The sequence below is a fragment of the Myxocyprinus asiaticus genome, chromosome 1 (genome assembly GCF_019703515.2).
Source record: "Myxocyprinus asiaticus isolate MX2 ecotype Aquarium Trade chromosome 1, UBuf_Myxa_2, whole genome shotgun sequence".
Classification (NCBI taxonomy): domain Eukaryota; kingdom Metazoa; phylum Chordata; class Actinopteri; order Cypriniformes; family Catostomidae; genus Myxocyprinus; species Myxocyprinus asiaticus.
The window spans coordinates 19052957-19073278 of NC_059344.1; the positions used below are offsets into that span (position 1 = coordinate 19052957).

A 20322-nucleotide genomic window follows, 5' to 3' on the forward strand; every position below is an offset into this window, starting at 1 on the left:
AATGAACCAGACTTGTGGTGGTCCGCAATGTTTTTTTCTGAGGTCTTGGCTGATTTATTTTGATTTTCCCATGATGTCAAGCAAAGAGGCACTGAGTTTGAAGGTAGGCCTTAAAATACGTCCACAGGTACACATCCAATTCAGTACACCTCCTATCAGAAGCTAATTGGCTAATTGTCTAAAGGCTTGACATCATTTTCTGGAATATTCCAAGCTGCTTAAAGGCACAGTTAACTTAGTGAATGTAAACTTCTGACTCACTGGAATTGTGATATAGTCAATTAAAAGTGAAACAATCTGTCTGTAAACAATTGTTGGAAAAAATACTTGTGTCATGCACAAAGTAAATGTCCTAAATGACTTGCCAAAACTATAGTTTGCTAATATTAAATCTGTGGAGTTGTTAAAAAATTAGTTTTAATGAGTTCAACATAAGTGTATGTAAACTTCTGACTTCAACTTGTATGAATTTTACGTTTACCTGTATTTCCTGATACAGGTTCATGTTTTTATTATTGCCATAAACAACTCAAACAAACTTTAAAGTTGAAAAGATTGTGGTTTTCTGGGTCGGTTGTGTCACTCAGACAGTTTAAACTGAAAAGACTGAATTTGCGTGTATTCGAGTTTCTGCGCCACCGCACACGTTTTATCACTTTTAGAGGCATGTTTGATGACTTGTCAATAGTAAATAAAGGTAATTTAAAACTGAAATTTTTTTAAGGTATTATTTGAAGAATTTCAATGGCATATGAGCTAACAAAGAAATATTTGACTGATTACAAATGATAACGAAGTTCTGGTAGACCCGATTATCTAACAGCCATTGTAAACCATTACAAAATAAACAGCGATATTTTATATACTAAAACACAACAATACAATCACATAATTTTCACATATGTACGTTACTAAGAATTTGATAATTTAATAAATGTCGGCCTATAGCCTAGCCTCAATAGCATGCGCATGGAGCGGGTTATTGAGCGGAGTGTCACACCACTCCGCTTCGCTCACATGCTCTGTTTTTAATGTCCCCACAGGCTGACAATTTCGGGTTCTTCGACTTCCTACACTCCCAGCACAGTTTAACAATCAAAACCAAATCCGTTCTTACTGAGTAATATTGATTAAAAGGATAATTGTAGCAAAGTGTAGCAGAGCTCGCCACTAGGCTGCTTCCACTTGCATAGCTTCCACTGCTTTGACACCCAGTATTTGCTTTCTTAATAAATGTTGCAAGTCTTGTTGTGCACAACTCATCAGTGCCTGAATGGGTGTCATTTATCTTGGTTTATTGAAATAAAAAGTTACATTAGGGCGTACATACTTGTACTAGAGGCAAAATACTTACCACAAGACAATCAGCCACTGTGTGTAACAAATAGCTGATCCATGTACAAAATACCAGGACTAACAGTTGCAGATACAGGGATAACATTGTGTTAAAACAAAGTGACACCAATGAGTGCACCTCATGTCAGTTTATTAAAAAATAAATTACAGTAACACTTTACTATAAGGTTCCATTCGTTAACATTAGTTAATGCATTAGGTATAGTGAACAAACAATGAACAATATATTTTTTTTACGGCATTAATGAATCTTTGTTAATGTTATTTAATGAAAATACAATTGTTTTTTTGTTAGTTCATATTAGTTCATAATGCATTAACTAATGTTTACAAATGCAACTTTTAATTTAAAAATGTAATAGTAACTGTTGAAATTAACATTAGCCAAGATTAATAATATCTCTGTCTCTCTCTCGTTCTCTCTCTCTTTCTCAGGTGTTGGCTAAGAAGGTCTTCACCCAGTATTCTTTGGCAGTGCAGCAGTTGTCTAAACAGGACCACTATGACTTTGGCCTTCGAGCCCTCACCTCTCTACTTCGCTATGCTGGAAAGAAGTGCAGAGCTTGCCCTGACATTGCTGAGGAGGTGACACACACTCACACACACATGCACTGGGTAACCTGCAGCATCCATTATATATGTCACATATATAACAATCTCAGAGACATTCCACTCAGATGCCTACACCAACTGAATGCCTACCAGTGTGTGTTCAGTGAAACAGCCTTTTTGTGTATGTACCTAATTATCTGTGTGTTTGTGTATGTATTCAGTGATGAAGAAAGAGGTAATGCTGACAGGGATGTGTCACTAAAATGTGCTCCACTCTGGCTATGATAAAAAATTTATCAAAAGGGACAAAACCTTAAAAGAGAAGTTGAATGGACTCATTACCCCCATATGGGCACTCATCTCCCTCCTCTCACCCTCTCTCTTCCTCTCTCCATCTTTATACCTTACTATCATCACCAATGCAAAAGGTGTCCATGTTTATTTAAATGTTCACACCTGTGTAATGTATGTGTGTTAATGTAAATGTCATTCTGAAATGGTAACTGCTTTTGATAACAGAAAGCAAGAGGGGGCATTTTCAGATGAATCTAAGACTGGTTTTGTGGCTTCCTGTCTGTAAATTAAGGCTGACATTTGGTCATGTGAATCTGGCCCACATTAGCTTTGAACATCCACTCCTACACTGAGGTAATTTAACAATGTTTTTTTTATTTATTTTTTATTTGACCTTTGAATCCAGATCATGCTGATGTCTATGAAGGACATGAACATAGTTAAGCTGTCCTCCATCAATTTTCCACTGTTTAATGGGATCATCCAGGATCTTTTCCCTGCCGTGGAAATGCCATCTATTGACTATGGAAAGGTAGCCAGTCCCAGCATGCTCATAATAGAACTGAAGCAGCTGAAAGTGTGTTTTTGTGTGTGAATATACTGTATGTTCTGACTCATAGCTCTTTAAAGCATATTTTTGTGTTTTTCTAATTACACGTCCTATTCTTCAGAGAGATAGCTTTCACACAGGTTTCACAGGCTTTCTCTGAAGCACATCTTAAAAGATCCATTAAACCCTGCAGATATTTTTCTGCCCTGTCTATACACTATAATGTTGCATTTATTCAGTCCACTTCTTAACTACAGATAAAGACCAGTGCAAAGTTGTTAGTGGTAGCTTAGAGGATAAAAATCTTGACAGAAAGGCTGATCCAGGAAACAGAGTGTTACAGAGATCCCTGTTTAAAGGTATAGTTCACCCAAAAATGAAAATTCTGACATCATTTACTCAGTGTCATATCGTTCCACACCTATATGATTTCTTTCTTCAGTGGAAGATTAAAAAATATGTTTTCAAGAATGTTACACTGACCACAGCCTGTCAAGCTCCAAAAAGGACAAAATAGCACAATAAAAGTACCATAAAATTAGTCCCTATGACTTGTGTCCTACAGTATATTCCAAATCTTCTGAAGCCATACGGTAGCTTTGTCTGAGAAAAGACAGAAATTTAAGTTGTAATTCATCAGATCTTCCCCTCTGCCCTATCCCTCAAATCCCATTCGCACTCCCGCATATTCAAACTCCACGCCATAACAACTGGTCACAAGACGTGAGAAGAACCAATGACATTTGGTGTCAAAGACATCAAACCTGGCTTCTTTTCACATTTATTGTGCTTTTTTGTACTTTTATGGCGCAGCATTTGAGCTTGTCAGTTTATGCTTTTATTACACCGTAAAGAACAACATAAATTATTAAAAATTTCTCTTTTGGTGTTCCACAGACCATGAAGGTGATGAAATGATAAATGGTGAAAATTTTGTGAACTAACTCTTTAAATTTTGCCCTTTAAAGGTGCACTCAGCGATTCCTGAGAAACACTGTTGATATGCGAACTCAACTGCCAAAACAAACACACCCCTCCCTTCAGTGCTCCTTTGGAAGCTCCGCCCCCCCAAATTCATGCACACGATATAGTTTTACCTACACCAGCTCCAGACACTCACAACTCTCCTGCTACTAAATCTAACATCACAACAACAGCATATGTGTTCTGTGAAACATAGCAAAATTTATATTACCCACCTATCGAGAAGAAAAAGAGCAACTTCTGAATCTACTTCTTTTACCTCTCGGAGGTCTCTCTGCCACTGAAAAGCCTCGCCAATGTTGACATGACTCCTAGCCCTCGACTTATCATAATCCTTCTTTTTTAGTTTATATTCGTCTGACCTTTTTCTCTTGGTCTGTTTCTCAGCCATGTGTCCTCCTTGGAGTTTAGAAAGTTCGCATCAGCCAGATTTGCCATTGCTCTTCTTATGAATTTCCCTCTTGCTCTGCCCCCACCCCCAATCCTGTGCACATACAAGATCCAACCCCTGTTGCTGATTGGCTGGAGTAGTGTTGTGTGGATCGGTCTGTTCTACTTTTTTTTTTTTTTGTCCCATTTACAGAGCCAGGGCTGTGTACAAATACTAGATTTATTTTCAGCCCACACATAGAACTGACAGCTAGCAGACTATGAGGAGATATTTGCAGAATTTGACAAAAAGTGTATTGGATTTTGAATTACTGAGTGCACCTTTAAGATTAAATTTGTCATTTCTGCACCACCAGCAGCATCAAACGGAATTGCAAATATAATGACTGTTTCCAATCAGGTTTCCCAAACACTCCTCTTGTCATCCAGTGTTAACTCTCCTTTGGTTCCTGTACTGTAGGTGTTTGGATAAGAAAGCATCATTTAAATCACAAATAATGTAAACAAAAGAGGCTGTTTTTTCATGAGCGCACTAGAGACAGAGTTAAGCGCAATTACTGTGCACTACATCTTATCCATTTTTCGTGAGAGCACTAATTTTAAGCAAAATTTTTGTGCTTAAAACAAATGTGCATGGGTGGGAGTGTTTGCGATGTCTGTGGGTGAATGCTGCAAACTGTGGGGGTATAGTATGCTAATGAAGTGCCGCAAAGGGCAATTAGCTATTTTTTTTTTAAATAAGTCATTGGGCTAAGACGTTTGCGAAGCACATCTAATCTCGTCTCAAAGTTTAAAATCACTTCCTGCATTTGCAGTTTGCATTTTTCTTATGTGGTTGATAAAAACTCATGGATCTTCACACCCTAAATTGGTAGACAGCAGTGATTCTTTCTTTTTCATCTGAACCAGTTTGGGGATTACACCAGCAGATGATATCAAAGAGCTATCGATCACTTTTAACACTAGCCATGTGTAACAGGTAAAGGACGGGCAAGGAGGAGGCAGGAATCGGCTGAACAGTAAACATACATTTTTAATGTCAAACTTAACTTAAAACAAACATAAACAAACACAGACACACATGCAATGTGGCCACGTGTGTCTCTCTCTCTCTCTTGAACTTGCATCTCCGGCTCCCCTTTATCTCACTCTCCTCGCTCTCGGCCACACCCTCCTCCTCGTCACACTCCTCCCCTGCCCGATTCAGGCTGGGGCGCCACCGGACTGACCTACTCTGGCTGGAAGGGCAGCATCTCTCTGGAGGGGAGACGCTGCCCTTCCAGCCATTCTGTCAGCCAGTGGTCCACCCCGCCTCCTGTGAACCTGGGGGAGAGACGAGGGGAGGCGTGGGGAGAGGGAAAGGGTGAGCGGAGACACAGAGAGAGAGAGAGAGAGGAGAGAGAGAGGAAAACTTGCTTGCCGGTTCCCGGACATGCTGTCGCCCGGTCCTCAACTGCTCCTCTGGTGGATAACAGCTCGCTCCTCCCCCGACGAGTCCTCCGGCCCCTGGCGGATGGAACTGCTCCTCTCCTTCTTTGGCAGTCGGCAGCAGTTCCTCTGGCTCTCGGCGCCCGGCAGCGACCCCAAGGCAGAAAGCCGCGTCTGCTCCCCTGGCAGATGGCAGCGGTGAGGACTCCGCGACAGTGCATCCCTCCTCCCTCTCGGGTTTCAGCACCACTGTAACAGGTAAAGGATGGGCAAGGAGGAGGCAGGAACCAGCTGAACAGTAAACATAAAGTTTTGATGTCAAATTTAACAAACAAACACAGACACACATGCGTCTCTCTCTCGAACTGGCATCTCTGGCTCCCCTTTATCTCAATTTCCCGCTGATCACCTGATTCAGCACTGGCCGTGCATCCTCCTCCTCATCACACCATGATTTGTGCATCAGTAGATAAATATGATTCAATAATAATAATAATAATAATAAATAGTTTATTTTGTAAAGCGCCTTTCTAAAGCTCAAGGACACTGTATAGAAATTAAACAAAACTTTGTACAGAGAAACATACAACAACTATACATTACAAAACAATGAACAATGGGAGAGAAGCAAAGCATATTTCAAGCAGGTGAGACACGGGCGAGCAGGACGAGAACCAATTGTACCAGAGAGGCCAATAGAGAACATATACAACACATAGATCGTGGTCTGGAGCAGCACAGGCGACATATCACAGAGCACGACTATATCGTCTTTGCTTGATATACATAAAAGGACGCAGACAGTGCAATAACCGTAGAAGAACCTTAGAATTAATTTGCACTTGACCCAGCCCATTAGTGCTTTATATGCTCAATTTTGTCAAACCACTTGCACCTAGACTTAGCACATGCTTGCACAAAAATTCATGGCCATGCCCACTGACTTTGCACGCATAGCATATTGCATAGTGCTGTGATTAAAGGTGCTGTAAGCGATTTTTTCATGGAAAAGTATGTAAACAATATTCCTACTCCCTTAAAGATATTAATTAAAATAAGTGTCCTGAGATATCTCTGTGACAGCTGTAGACTTTGTAAAACAGCAAACCAAAATGTGTCCGCAGACCGCAGACATTGATACTTTTCACCTGTCAATAATTTTGCTTGTTCTCATAGTGTTGTATTTGAAGCAGATCATTTAGTCTATGATTCACAATGTTTGTTTGGCACTATAATGCCACTGTTGAATTTGGCAGCCACAAGAACAAACAATACTGCTCTTGTGCTCAGTTTTGATCTCAAATAATCTTTGGAGGCGGGGTTTTGGAATGAGGAAGCGTGGCCAATTAAGCGGCTCAGTCACGCGAAAGCTTCAGAACGCTAAAATCACTTACAGCACCTTTAAGGCATAGCACTCTTTAAATTGGGCCCAAGAAGTATTTGATATATTTGATCCTTAAAATATTTGAAAACCTTCTTCAAGTACTTCAGAACTTGGCTTAATCTCTCAGTGAACTGCTTTCTGTTGTTTTGATTAATGCGACGAACAAACTTCAAATAGACTTAATGTAAAAATATAGCCAAAGATTTTTTACATAAAGTGTATGTACTGTATGATGCAAGAAGGGTTAAAAATAAAAGAGCCATTTACTGAAATTTTCTGTATTCTTTAAAGAGATTGTCTGTGAGAGAAATGTGCATTCGGAGACAGAGTTTATAGTGTTTGTAACTCAGGTATGAAGATATAACGCAGACTCTTCTGAACGTCTGCTCTGCTGCTTCCAACTCCATCCACAGTCAAGAGCGAGAGGGACAAAAAAGCACGCAAAGGAGTACATTTTCTCCTTCCCTGCCTCAGCTTATGCACATTATGCATTGTTTTTATTGCTGTTTTATATCACCCATCCTGCATCTTCATCTCTGACTTACTCCAGCACAAACGCCTCGGAACCATTTCCTTAATTCCTCCTCTCCATCTGTTTAACGAGTCGAGAGAGAACTGAGAGAAGGAGATTAAATTAACCTGAGAGTTTAGCATGGCTGCTTTAGTGCCTCTGGAGCAGTTCTGGTTGGTGCAGCTTTACTCAGAGGTGCAGTATCAGCGGGTGCTTTTATTAAGATGACCGCCCACCTTTTGCCAGTTCATTTGTTTTTAGTGGCTCAGTGGGATTTACCTACACCAAAGGGCTGTTTTTCCATCTTAGAAAGTTTTATGTAACACTCTGAAGCAATTAGCATCTAGTCGGATATCAGAACATAGATGTTTCTCTGTCCTTCTCACACCTTCTGCCTTTTTATCTTCAGCTAAGAGAGGCTATAGAGGCAGATCTTCGTCAGAGTGGTCTCCAGGTGACCCCCTTCACCATGACCAAGTTAATTCAACTGCACGAGACCAAAAACTCCTGACACTCCTCGATGATCGTGGGGAAGACAGGCAGCGGCAAGACAGTCATGTGGAGAACCCTTCAGAACGCTCTCAGCACCCTGCACCGCAACGGAGAGGCGGGGTTCAACCTCATATGTGTGAGGCCTCCATCCTTCTCTCTGCCTCTGTCTCTTCTTTCCATACCTTTCTCTCTCTTTCTCTGGATCACTATCTAGCTGCTTTTTATCTTGACCTGCTATATAAATCAACAGGTTAATGCAAGGTTCCTGCATAACAGCCGTGCCAAAAAAAATCTTAAACCAGCCTAAGTTGGTCCCCATGCATGGAGATGCTGGTTAGGCTTGTCTAGTTTAATGGTTTAGAGGGGTTTGGGGCTCTTTACTAACTGGTCAGGCTGGGAGACCAGCTAAACCAGTTAAACACCAGGCTGGGAGACCACCTAGACCAGCTGAGACCAGCAAACCACCTTTGGCTGGTTTTATACACAGGGAGAACAGTCTCTTTTTCGAAATGAGCTTTCCTCCATACACAAGTACTGTAGTTTTAAGAGCAAAGATCATGCCACTGAAACAAATGTCTTTCCAGCAGCTGCTCTAGAGCCTAAAAGGCTATGCCAACCTTCTATACTTCATTAGCATGAAAATGAACCGCCGTTAGCGACTGCGCTAACTCAACGCCTGATACTCTCACCGCCAAGACAACAGAGTTTCCCTTAAACACTCTTCACTGTTTACCGTGTGTAAAAAACAAGGACTTAATACTCATCCAATGCCCCCCCCCCCACCCCAGACAGACTCTCAGCTCACTCGTGGGTGTTTTGAAAATGATGGTGTAGTGGAGACGGCAGCTAGCACTAATTGCCAGTGCTTATGATCTCTTTCTTTTCAAAGTTGGCTTGGCTGCAGCTAAAGGAGCACCAATCCATGCTGTGCTTTAAACGCAGACATGTTTTCACTCAGTTGGCTGAGACTCCTCGTCTCTAAAGCCTTGTTTTTAGCGTCTATGTTTGTACTGATCTTTTTTTGTTTTCACTTTTGTTGTTTTCCCCCTTTTCTCATATCTCTCCTTCATTCTTTGTAAATCCTTTCACGTGTCTCAACCTGATGTGGGTAAAATTATAAGAGTGGGGTAGGGGGTGTGTGAGGGAGTATTGTGTTTCTAAGATGTTCTTTAATAATGTTCCTGAAATGTGTGTGTGTGAGAGAGAGAGATCCAGGTGAGTTCAGACAGACCTGTTTTTCATGCTTTGTTGGTGTTATCAAAATGTCTTGTTTCTCTGTTCAGCTGGCATCCAAATTTTCCCCTTCTGTATAGGGCTGGGTGGTATGATGGTAAATACTGTTTAACAGTGGAAATATGTCAGCAATATTGAAATTATACTATGCTGCTTATACGGCGGTATGTTTGCAGCACAATTTAAAAGTAATCCACACAAAGCAGAAAACTATAATATTTTCTGTAAACTGTGTCACACAGCCTGATCTTATAAAAATGTATGTGACATTTTTGCAAAATGACATTACGTGGTTTATTACACATATCGTGGAAGTTCCGAGGTGAAATGTCCACTATGTGGCGATAAAGCAAGTTATATGTTCTTCCAAACAGATGAGGTTTTTTAGGTTAATGCTTTATCGATTTGTAAATTAACAAATCCTACCTCCCTACCCGAAACCTTACACCTTCAGTTAATCTGACTGATGTGTCATACCCTTAGTTACACCATTTTTTGCTGCTTCTTTGACACTTTCAGCTCACGTGTCGACTCGTGTGCGCTTCTGGACCCATACCCAAGGCCTCGTGTTGCAAGTGCAATGCTCTATCAGCTGAGCTAAAGCACAAATTGATTGTGCTTGAATAAGCCTGTAACTGTAGCTGGGTATGTAATGTAAATGTTTAAATATATATTTCACGGAGGCCCGGGTAGCTCAGTGAGTAAAGACGCTGACTACCACCCCTGGAGTCTCGAGTTCAAATCCAGGGCGTGCTGAGTGACTCCAGCCAGGTCTCCTTAGCAACCAAATTGGCCCGGTTGCTAGGGAGGGTAGAGTCACATGGGGTAACCTCCTTGTGGTCACTATAATGTGGTTAGCTCTCGGTGGGGCGCGTGGTGAGTTGTGCGTGGATGTCGCTGAGAATAGCGTGAAGCCTCCACACGTGCTATGTCTCAGCGTTAACGCGCTCAACAAGCCACGTGATAAGATGTGCGGGTTGACGTTCTCAGACGCAGAGGCAACTGATATTCATCCTCCGCTACCCGGATTGAGGCGAGTCACTACACCACCACGAGGACTTAGAGTGCATTGGGAACTGGGCATTCCAAATTGAGGAGAAAAAGGGGAGAAAACAAAAAAATTATATTTCATTCTGCACAATAGCATGGTGCAGATTGAAAAGTTATTGATGTTGTAGTGCCTCTGGTGTTTATTTCAGATATATCTACACCAAAGGTGCGTACCCAACCGCACATTTCTGCACTGTTCTATGCCATTTTATAAAGTAGTGTGAGTAGTATATTAACACTGAAAATGCTGAAAAAAGAAGTGTACTTTAAGTATCTGGATGATGCACTTTTTCAACCATCAAAACGGAGTGTGGAATGTTGGACACTTCATGCATTCAGCACACGCGGCTTGCTGTACATACTGTAGCGGAAGGGGCGGAGTTTCCTGGCTGTGCTGCTGGTCTGACAAAACAGTTGTAAATAATGAATAATGTGGCAGTAAACAAAATTTCAGTAGATACAGCACCTTACAATGCTTTACCATCACCCCAAGCTGTGTGAATATGTACCTTGTTTAAAGATGCTATATGTAAGATTGACAACAAGCATTTGAAATGGGTACTGCAGTCTAAATTCAAAATATTGGAGAGTTGTCTGTCCCGCCCCAGACACAAAGCGGGTTGCCAGAATGTTGACATGCAAATTAGCCAACTCAGCATCCGTTTTAAAGGATTTCTGGGCTTTAAGCTGTCTCTATCTTCCAAAGGCATCTCCAGTATTTATTCTTGTTTTACTACGCCTCTGGTCATGTTGGTTTTTAGACGGATGGTGAGGCTTCTTAGGTCGGGTGGAATCTGTTATCTCTGATCCAGTTAGTTTGCTGGCTTCCATGGCTGCAGCATGCAGTGTTGTTTGCCTGCAAACTTGTTCAAATCTGGCAACCCCGTGGCGTCGAAATACTATTGGTGAGTGGGCAGTGGGCAGGATTACACAGGCCAAAACATAAACAGAAATCCCGGCCCGGAATGTAAACTTCAAAGTAAAATATACTTGCTGTAGCATTGTTATCGGAGAAGACAGTATTTCAACTTAGCATGTTTCCTAATTCTCTAATGATGTATTATGGTCATTTTATGATTTAGTACAGTAAAAATATTACACATAGCACCTTTAAGATACAAGTGTTGAACTGAGGTCGGCTAACGCGCTAAAGCTAGTGGCAACATATCTCGTGCGCTTGAAACATCACTTCCTTCATCTGTTCAACAGCAAACGCTTCCAAGTAGTAAAAAAACATTAAGTGTTCCATTTGGGATAATACTACACTTTGAAAATTCATACAGTATATGGTTAAGTGCATAGTATATTTTGTAAGGGCATAGTGTATAGTGTGTTGTTTGGGACACAGCTCATGTCACATAAAAATCATTTTGCAAAAGTATAGGTATATAAACTTGTCTATGAGGCCAGGTTGGTGTTACAGACAGGTGCTTCCCAGTGTTAGTTGATTATTATGGGAATGGATATATAATGATATGGTCACACCTACATGGTCTAAAAACTATTGTTTTTTATTTCCGAGATGATAACTGGTCAACACTCACTGATTTAAACATGCAATGTAATGAGGTCATCTTTATCATATACAAATAGAAAAAAATAGAAATGTTTATCATTTCGCACTGCATGCTGTTTCACATATTATTTAAAAAAAGGTATACAGAATACATATTGCACAGAAAGTAATGAGATAATATTCCATTCTAATAATAACCACATTTTCTCTCTCGCTCTGTCTCTCCCTCCCTCCCTCATCCCTGTCCCTGTCACTGTCCAGTTCTCTGTGGGTTTTGGTACCTGTGGTACCCATGTGTGTGGGTTTGGTGTCCTAGTAATAGTATATGAGTGTGTGTGTGTGTGTGTGTGTGTGTGTGTGTGTGTGTGTGTGTGTGAGAGAGAGAGAGAGAGAGAGAGAGAGAGTCTAACTTATTGTCGATTTATGTCTCTAGGTACATTCTGCCAATTCTTTACAGTTCGGGGGTCCATCTTGTTCTCTGCTCACTCTGTGACTCAAATTGCAATTTCTATTTGCATCCTCGCTCTCTCTTTCAGTCCCTCTGTCTCTCCACCTCTCAATGCCTGTCTCTTCACTCTTTCATATCTGACACGATACCTCCTCTTTGCATATCTATTTCTGGTGCTTAGCTATCTCTCTCCCCATGCAAACATCACCTCCCCCTGTTTCCTTATTATCTCCACTCCATATAACACACACACACACACCCCTGAATCTCTTGTGCATCAGGCTCTCACCACTGTATGATATCATCACTGTTTGATTCCGCCCCCTCAGTTGATTCAATCCCTCTCCTCCTACTCTGACCTCTGATCTCTGCTAATGACCCTTTAGAAATGTCCCCTAAACCCCAAGGCAGTGAGACTTGGAGAGCTGTACGAAGAATACAACCTCTCCACCATTGAGTGGACGGACGGCATCCTCTCCTCCCTCATGAGAGCGGCTTGTGCAGGTACTTACCACATGGACGGGGGCAAGAATGGATGAGGGAGGGTGTAGATGTAGATTTAAAAGGGGCAGTGTGCAATTTCTGCACCACTAACTGCACCAAACAGAAATGCTAAAATAATGGCTGATTTCAAACAGATTTCCCAAACACTTCCCCTGTCTTCCATTGTCCAGTAAAACAAGTAGTCCCATCCCAAACTTAAGCCAGAGCCCAGGGGGTCAGGAATTGGCTGGTGGCCATAACCCTGTAAGCCTCTACTGGTAGATGCTTGAGCTAAACCAAATGGCGCCAAAAAACATGTTTCCCCGTTGGCAGCCATTCAAACATTTTGTGTGATCAGACTAAATATTTGTTTATATATTATATTATAATATATCATATCATATTATATCATATTATATTATATTACGTTTTACCAGTAACAGATGTTTTTTAAGGGCACTTTGAGGGAATATTCTGGGTTCAATAAAAGTTCATCTCAATCGACAGCATTTGTGGCATAATAATGATTACCACAAAAGTTAATTTCGAATCGTCCCTCCTTTTCTTTTAAAAGAAAGGCAGAAATGTGAAGCTTATAATTAAATAAAGCACTTACATTAATTGTTCTGTTAAAACTCGTGTTATTTGAGCTGTAAAGTTGTTTAAAACACAATTTTTACAGTCATTTTAGGGTTTTAGGGTTTGTTGACATTACATCGTCATTGCAATGAAGTAGTAAAATTGGCTATACCTTAACGCAGAAAAGGTTAGTGATTTTATCACACTAAAATAATGTTAACACGCATATTGTTTATGTCTTGTAGCAATACTTTTGTAAAAGTGAGTATTTTAATTGGCTCCCATTTACTTCCATTGTAAGTGCCTCACTGTTTTTTTAAGGGGGGGGCGAGTCAAAAAAGTTATTTGTGGTAATCAGTATTATGCCACAAATGCTGTTGATTGAGCTTAACTTATATTGAACCCAGAATATTCCTTTAAAAGTGCTTAACAGACTATTTTTCCTATCTGTTGCCACTGACGAGAAATCAGTCACATGACACCTGAACTGAACACCCATGAGCAATTAAGGCAGCCTTCAAATCACATACTTCCAGGGGGTCGCGCCCCAGCCGAGCAACGCCATAAAAATAAATGGGGGTGCTAACGGATTCTTCTCTCCAGGAATATTAGAACTCCTTGGTTGAGCCAGTATTGCTATATGCAGTATTCTATTTGTTTCCTCTAGTGGCGCCACACATTAACCCTCACCTAAAATGTCTGTGCTCATCAAAAAAAAAAAAGGGGGGAGCAGTAGTCAGTCACTGATAGCAGGCGTTCTGTGACGTCAGCTGAAGCGCTGACAGAGACAGATGAAAGATAACGAGACACTGAATGTAACAAGAAAGAAAGGAAAAGAGCAAAGAATGAGTGCAGATGGTTGTAGTTTGTGAGTTCTGATTGGTTTGCTTTTTGCCATCCTGTCCAGCGTGGTCTCTGCTCACAAACCTTCTGTGTTTTTGTGCCAATCTCTTGAGTATCAAAGAAAATGGAGTTCCAGTAATCAGACACCTTGACTTTTCTAGCTTTCCCTTTGATCAGTAAACAACCTGCTGAAACAGCAGGTGGGTGGCGATACCTGTGTGCTCGCATGTGTGTTTTGTCAGTTTTTGTGCTCATGTGTTCCGTGCATTCATGTGAATGTGTGTCATCGTCTCTTACGCTCTCTTGCCCAGAATCTGATGCACACGGGGCTGATGATGATGCCCTCATGCCCTACATTTAATTCCCCTTATGCCTGAACACGCAGCACAGACCTGTTCTGAATTAAACCTCTCTCTATCCCCTTCACAGCCCAACCACACACAGTTCTGCTGATCCAAATGGACTGTTCTCTTTAAAAAAAAATGTTTTTCATTGTAGCGAATGTCAAAATGTGTTGTCACACGGACATGATCCACTGGTCTGTCTGTCTGTCTGTCTCTCGTATGATGAATCTCAGTTGCCTCCGTGTCTGAGACCGTCAATCCGCACATCTTATTACGTGGCTTGTTGAATGTGTTACCGCAGAGAAGTAGCGCTATTCTCAGCGGCATCCACGCACAACACACCATGCGCCCCACTGAGAGCAAGAACCACATTATAGCGACCATGAGGAGGTTAACCCAATGTGACTCTACTCTCCCTAGCAACCAGGCCAATATGGTTGCTTAGGAGACCTAACTGGAGTCACTCAGCACGCCCTGGATTCAAACTCGCGACTTCAGGGGTGGTAGTCAGCGTCAATACTCGTTGAGCTACCCAGGCCCCGCACTTACAATATTCTTAAATCTTTTTAAAAAATCTTGTTTTCCATTCGTGTAATATTGACATTATTTGTACAATTTTGTAAAAATAAAGATTCACTTTCCTTAATAATTCTGTCATTACCACCATGCAAAGCATTTAGGGAACAATTGAGTTTTTTTATTTATTATTATTATTATATTATATTTTATAATTTTCTTCATAAAAAAGTTAACATTTGGTTATCATGGAAATGAGAATTAACATGGGAGGGCAAGTCTACTAGTGTGATAGTCTGATGATCTGAGCCTGTATTCACAAAGATTTTTATCTCACCACTAGGAGTTCTCCAATAAGAGTTTCTGCTAAAAACCTATATCAAAAAACTGCTAAGAGAAAGGACATTTTAAGGTAAGAGGAAGGTGGATTTGGTAGTGTTGGAAAGTGATTGGTAGATAGGTAACCGCTAATTGTCAACAAATTCATTATAGACAGATAGCGGAAAGTGCATATTATTATACTTTTTTAGTAATAAATCGGCTTTTCAAAAGCCTACAAGCACAAAATGACTATGGATAATACAGAACCCACACCAAAGAAATGACAAATGAAGGCAAACTGGACACAAGAGCAGCTGTTGCTTCTTGCTTAGTTTAAATGGAAACACATAATTAAAGGGGAATTTTGAGACGGTGTCACCGTTTAAGTGAAAAAGGAAGCATGGAAACAGATACCTGTATGATTCTACATCAATGTGGCATTTCCTTTGATTTCGCAAAATATTGAAGAGTGTTAGAAACTGTGATCTCAGTAAAGAGCAGCTTGCACACTTAAAGCGACAAACATCTGCCTCACTACTTTTAAAAGGTAAATGTCATTATAATATTCTGATACATTAAATGATTGCAGCAAGGACTGACGACAGCAGCCTTACTTTAGATCGTTTGTGATTCGGAGTCCTCATTACTTCTAAGTTGTTGTGGTTTTAGGAGCTACTTATAGCAATAAAATGCTCCATGAATTATACTCTAAGATGAGTCCTAGATAATAAAGAGTCCTACAATTAGCGTTAGAATATTAAAAAAATTCTTAAAAGTGTTGCTCCTAAAGCTACTTTTAGCCTTAAGATTTTTCATAAATATGGGCCCTGAAATGCAATTGAAAAATCACCCAACTACATTAGCTGCAGACAATGAAAATAGTGTACAACCAAGTACACAAATTAAAGAAATTAACAAAAGACAATATGCAGGATATTGTGCCAGTCCTGCTCTCACCCTCTCTGGTATTTCTCTCTGTCTAGAAGAGCTGGCTAGAAGTATTTTCTCATTGGACTCTTCTTGTCTAGAGCTGGTTTTCATGAGTTTATCACACAAGTGTGTGTGTTTGTGTGTCTGTGTAATGCTGTGCTCCTTTGAAACTGTGTGTGAGAGCCAAAACTCTGTTTTACCCCTGCATTCTGAGCTTCTTCCTGGACTATTGAAAACACTTCCCCTGTTTATTTATTAAAGTTCCAAAGGGCCTCATTGGCATGGCAAGTTATGGTATATTTGCCAAAATGGAGAATGAGATGGTAATTATAAGAGAAAAGTGCAAAATAATAATAAAGGGAGAAATAATATAAAATAAAGTAAAACATAGCCTATAATAAAGCATTGAAGTACAGCATTAAAGTTACTGATGGTTCATACAGTGGTAGAGGCAGGATTGGAAGGGTTACTTTTTATGTAATCCGTTACAGATTACTGATTATTTAACAATAAATGTTATGTAATCCAATTACATACATATATATATATGAAAGTACTTTTTAATGAGATTACTTTTCATTATTTTTGGATTACCACAAGGACACATATGTAAATAAAGTCAACTTTAAATTATGCCTTGAATGCAAACAGAACATGTTTGAGTAATATTATGAGAACTGTTGTAGCTGTTATATCTAAGGGGGAAAAAACATGTACACTGCACCCTACCAAGAAAACAGAAAATGAGAAACCAGTTCTCTGTCTGCTACAGAAAAAGAAAATTTCTCATAAAGCAAATATAATCAGAACAGATGCACTGAATTATGTCTTGGATAACATTAAACTAAATCTGATATACCTCAGATTTAAAAACACTGCAAAGTGTAATTCTACCATGTATTGCAGTTATTGTGAATAGGCAATTGTAATCTGCACTATTCATTAACTTCAGACTGTATTCAGTAGGTAAATCACATGTTATCATCATCATCGTTATTATTGTCATAATTAAATGCTGGAGAGAGTCTTTCCTCTGCTTGCTCATGATCCAAAGTCAAACATCACCTGCTAACAGTTTATGGCTGATTTCTATGTTTATGTTTCTGTTTAAGGAGGATTTTAAAGGGGAAGAAAGTTCTGATTCCAAAAATAAAACAAAATCTAGTTTTAAAGAATAGATGAAAACAGATTTAAACATTTAGTGTGTCTTTTCAATTACTTATTCCTAATTACTATAAGTGTTGGACATGTTACATTTGCCAGAATGTTTCCCTCACACAGACATTTGAACTGTTCTCAACAATAATTTATCAAAATCAGATAAATTCTTCATTGAACTTTCTTTCGTAAAAACTTAAAACACATTTTCAATTAATATGGTATTTATGTGTACAATTTGGATTTGTTAATAATGATCAGGGATGCAAAATCATGAGAGGTGAGAAAGGAGAGAAAGTCAAAGCAGGTTTTACAGGGGTAGTTTTTCTGTTGATTTTTGTATTGTTGTTGTATTAAAAAAAAATGACTTAAATGATAGTTTAAGTAAATTTTTTTTAGCTTCAGTATGGAACGGAACAACATACAGGACGTCCGCGCTAATATAGTAAAGTTCGCATTTGCAACCATGCAAACCAGGGGATTTCTATGCCATACCAGCAATGATGCACAAATCGTGTCAGTATTGGCAGCTATTCCTGCTCCCGCCAAATTATGAGGGCCACAGATTTCTTTGAGCACTAAGGCTAACTAATTTTAACACATTTTAATATTAACTAATTTTAGTTAACCTAGCTAATGTGATTTCTGTGTGGCTCTTATTTCCTTCAAATTCTCAGGTCCTTGGATAATGAGAGTATCTTCACAGCTGCAAGGCATAAATTCCACTGACTTTTAATGTTGTTTCACTTTTCTCTTTTAAGGAGCGAATAATGTCAACATTTCCAAGAAAATAATGCACGTTCTTCCCTGACCATGCGATGAAGCAACTGTTTGCCTCGAGAGCAGAGTGCTGATGTGAGACAGGTGTTATTTGCGCATGCGACAGAAGGATGCGCTCCTGACTCAAGTGAGTCATGAGAGAGAACCCAAAGAGAACGTGCATCTAAACCATCTCTTACTCTAAACAAACAGCTGTCTGTATCACTTCATGTCAGGAAAATTCACTATTTCTTATGTCAGAAATTAAAACGTCCCAATTTTTTAAAATGTAACTGTAATCTGATTACGATGGGTTGTTATGTAACAGTAACGGATTACAGTTACCTAATGTTTGTATCCTGATTACCTAATGCCATTATAAGTAATCTGTTACTCCCCAAGCCTGGGTAGAGGGAAATATACTGTACTGCTGGTACTTGGTACTTCTTGTTCCTCTAATAGTTGGGAAGTTGTGTGTTGTTTTGTAGGCTTGGGATATTTGGAATAAGTACTCTCACATTTCATTGAACTTTGTTCATCCTCACTTTTTTTTATTGCATTGCAGGAACAGCCATTTATCTTATTGTTTATGTTCATTTATGTTTTTCTACATATTTTTCTGTGCCATCTTATTTGTATTGGTAGGTTTTGTTTGCTGAATCTGTACCTGGTTAAAGAGGTTCTCATTTTTCACAGGTGTACATTGTGGGGCCAGATAGCATTGCATTTCACTCTGTGACTTTGTGTAGGTTTCCCAATATGTTGGACCATGGTGCAAATAATGGTATATGCTATTTACACCCCAGTGCAAATAGTGTCAGATATTATTTGAACCCCAACCGTGGTGCAAATAATGGTAGATACTAAATTGCACCCTGGTGCAAAGAGTGTCAGATACTATTTGCATCACTGCAGTGTGTTTATTGTGTTTATTTAGAGTCCCACAGACACACTACATTAACCCCTACTCCTAAACCTAACCGTAACCTTACCTTAGAAAAAATAACCTTGTTTTTACTACAGTAACTATAGTTTCACCATAGTATTTTGTTGTAAAATTACAGTAACCACGAAATTAACCATGGTTACTATATTACCACCATATTACTGTAGTCACACCACGGTTAACTGCATTAAAACAATGGTTTCTGCCAAAAAAACAGGGTTACTACAACATGACTGTTTTGATGCAATCTACACACAAGCGATGCCGAGCCACTAGAACGAGTGCAATCGACAGACCCTCCCTTCAGATCAAACCCTTCTGCACTCCCTGACATTCACTATGACCAAATCACTGCGATGAAATCAACATTTATATAAATTTTTATCTATTGTTTTAAGTAGAATTAAAGGAAATATTAAGAGTGGAAACGGGAAATTGGATGGGAAAAAGAGTGGGACAAAAGGCAGAATCAAACCGGGGTCGCTAGGTCAACACTATACATTTACACACCGTCTTTACACCCCACCCAATGCCATTGCAGTGACACTTATTGTCTAGTTTGTTGTATATTCGTGTGGTTTCACCAGATTATTGGGATGCAAATAGCTGCACTGTGTGGCAGATGCTATTTACACTGGGGTACAAATTGTTACTCCGTAAACTTAAATGATTCATTTGTGATTCGGTTTGGTGTAGTCTAATTAGCATCACAGGATTGAACCTCATTATGTAGATAGATGTGGTAGATATTGGTGGAACTTTTTGAAATTCTTCAATTGAGGATTCAAAGTCTTACCAGCTGAATGAGGAGAATGTGTTTCATAATCAAAAGTTATTGGTCTAATTCTGTATTATTTGTGGTGTTCCATTGCACTTTCAAGGTAATTTATACCGAATTCTGCATGTAAGGTCTCAGTTGGCGGTTAGTGGACCACACATATCACTGCCATAAAAAGCAATGGCCTCAATTACTGATTTTAATATTTTCTTTTTAATTGGAATCTATACAGGACAATGCCTTTTATGACACAAAAGGCCCTGCAAGCATTTCTTCTCAATTTATTCACTGCAGGTGAAGTTGACTGTGGGTCTAAATTTCAGGCCAAATTGTAATGTGATGAATATGTAGGGTAAATGTTTCCCGGGATAGTCCCGTATTTAGGCACTTTTTCTAGTGTCCCAACTTATTCTGAAAAAATCGTGTTTTGTCCCATATTTCCCCTCTCCTAAAATTTCTCTATCACCTAAGCGGCTT

The 20322-nt window shown here is 39.6% G+C and overlaps 1 pseudogene; it reads left to right on the top strand.

Annotated features, from left to right (window-relative positions):
• The window catches only part of LOC127439638 (dynein axonemal heavy chain 2-like), a 124001-nt pseudogene that overhangs the window by 9097 nt on the left and 94582 nt on the right, over nt 1-20322 (top strand).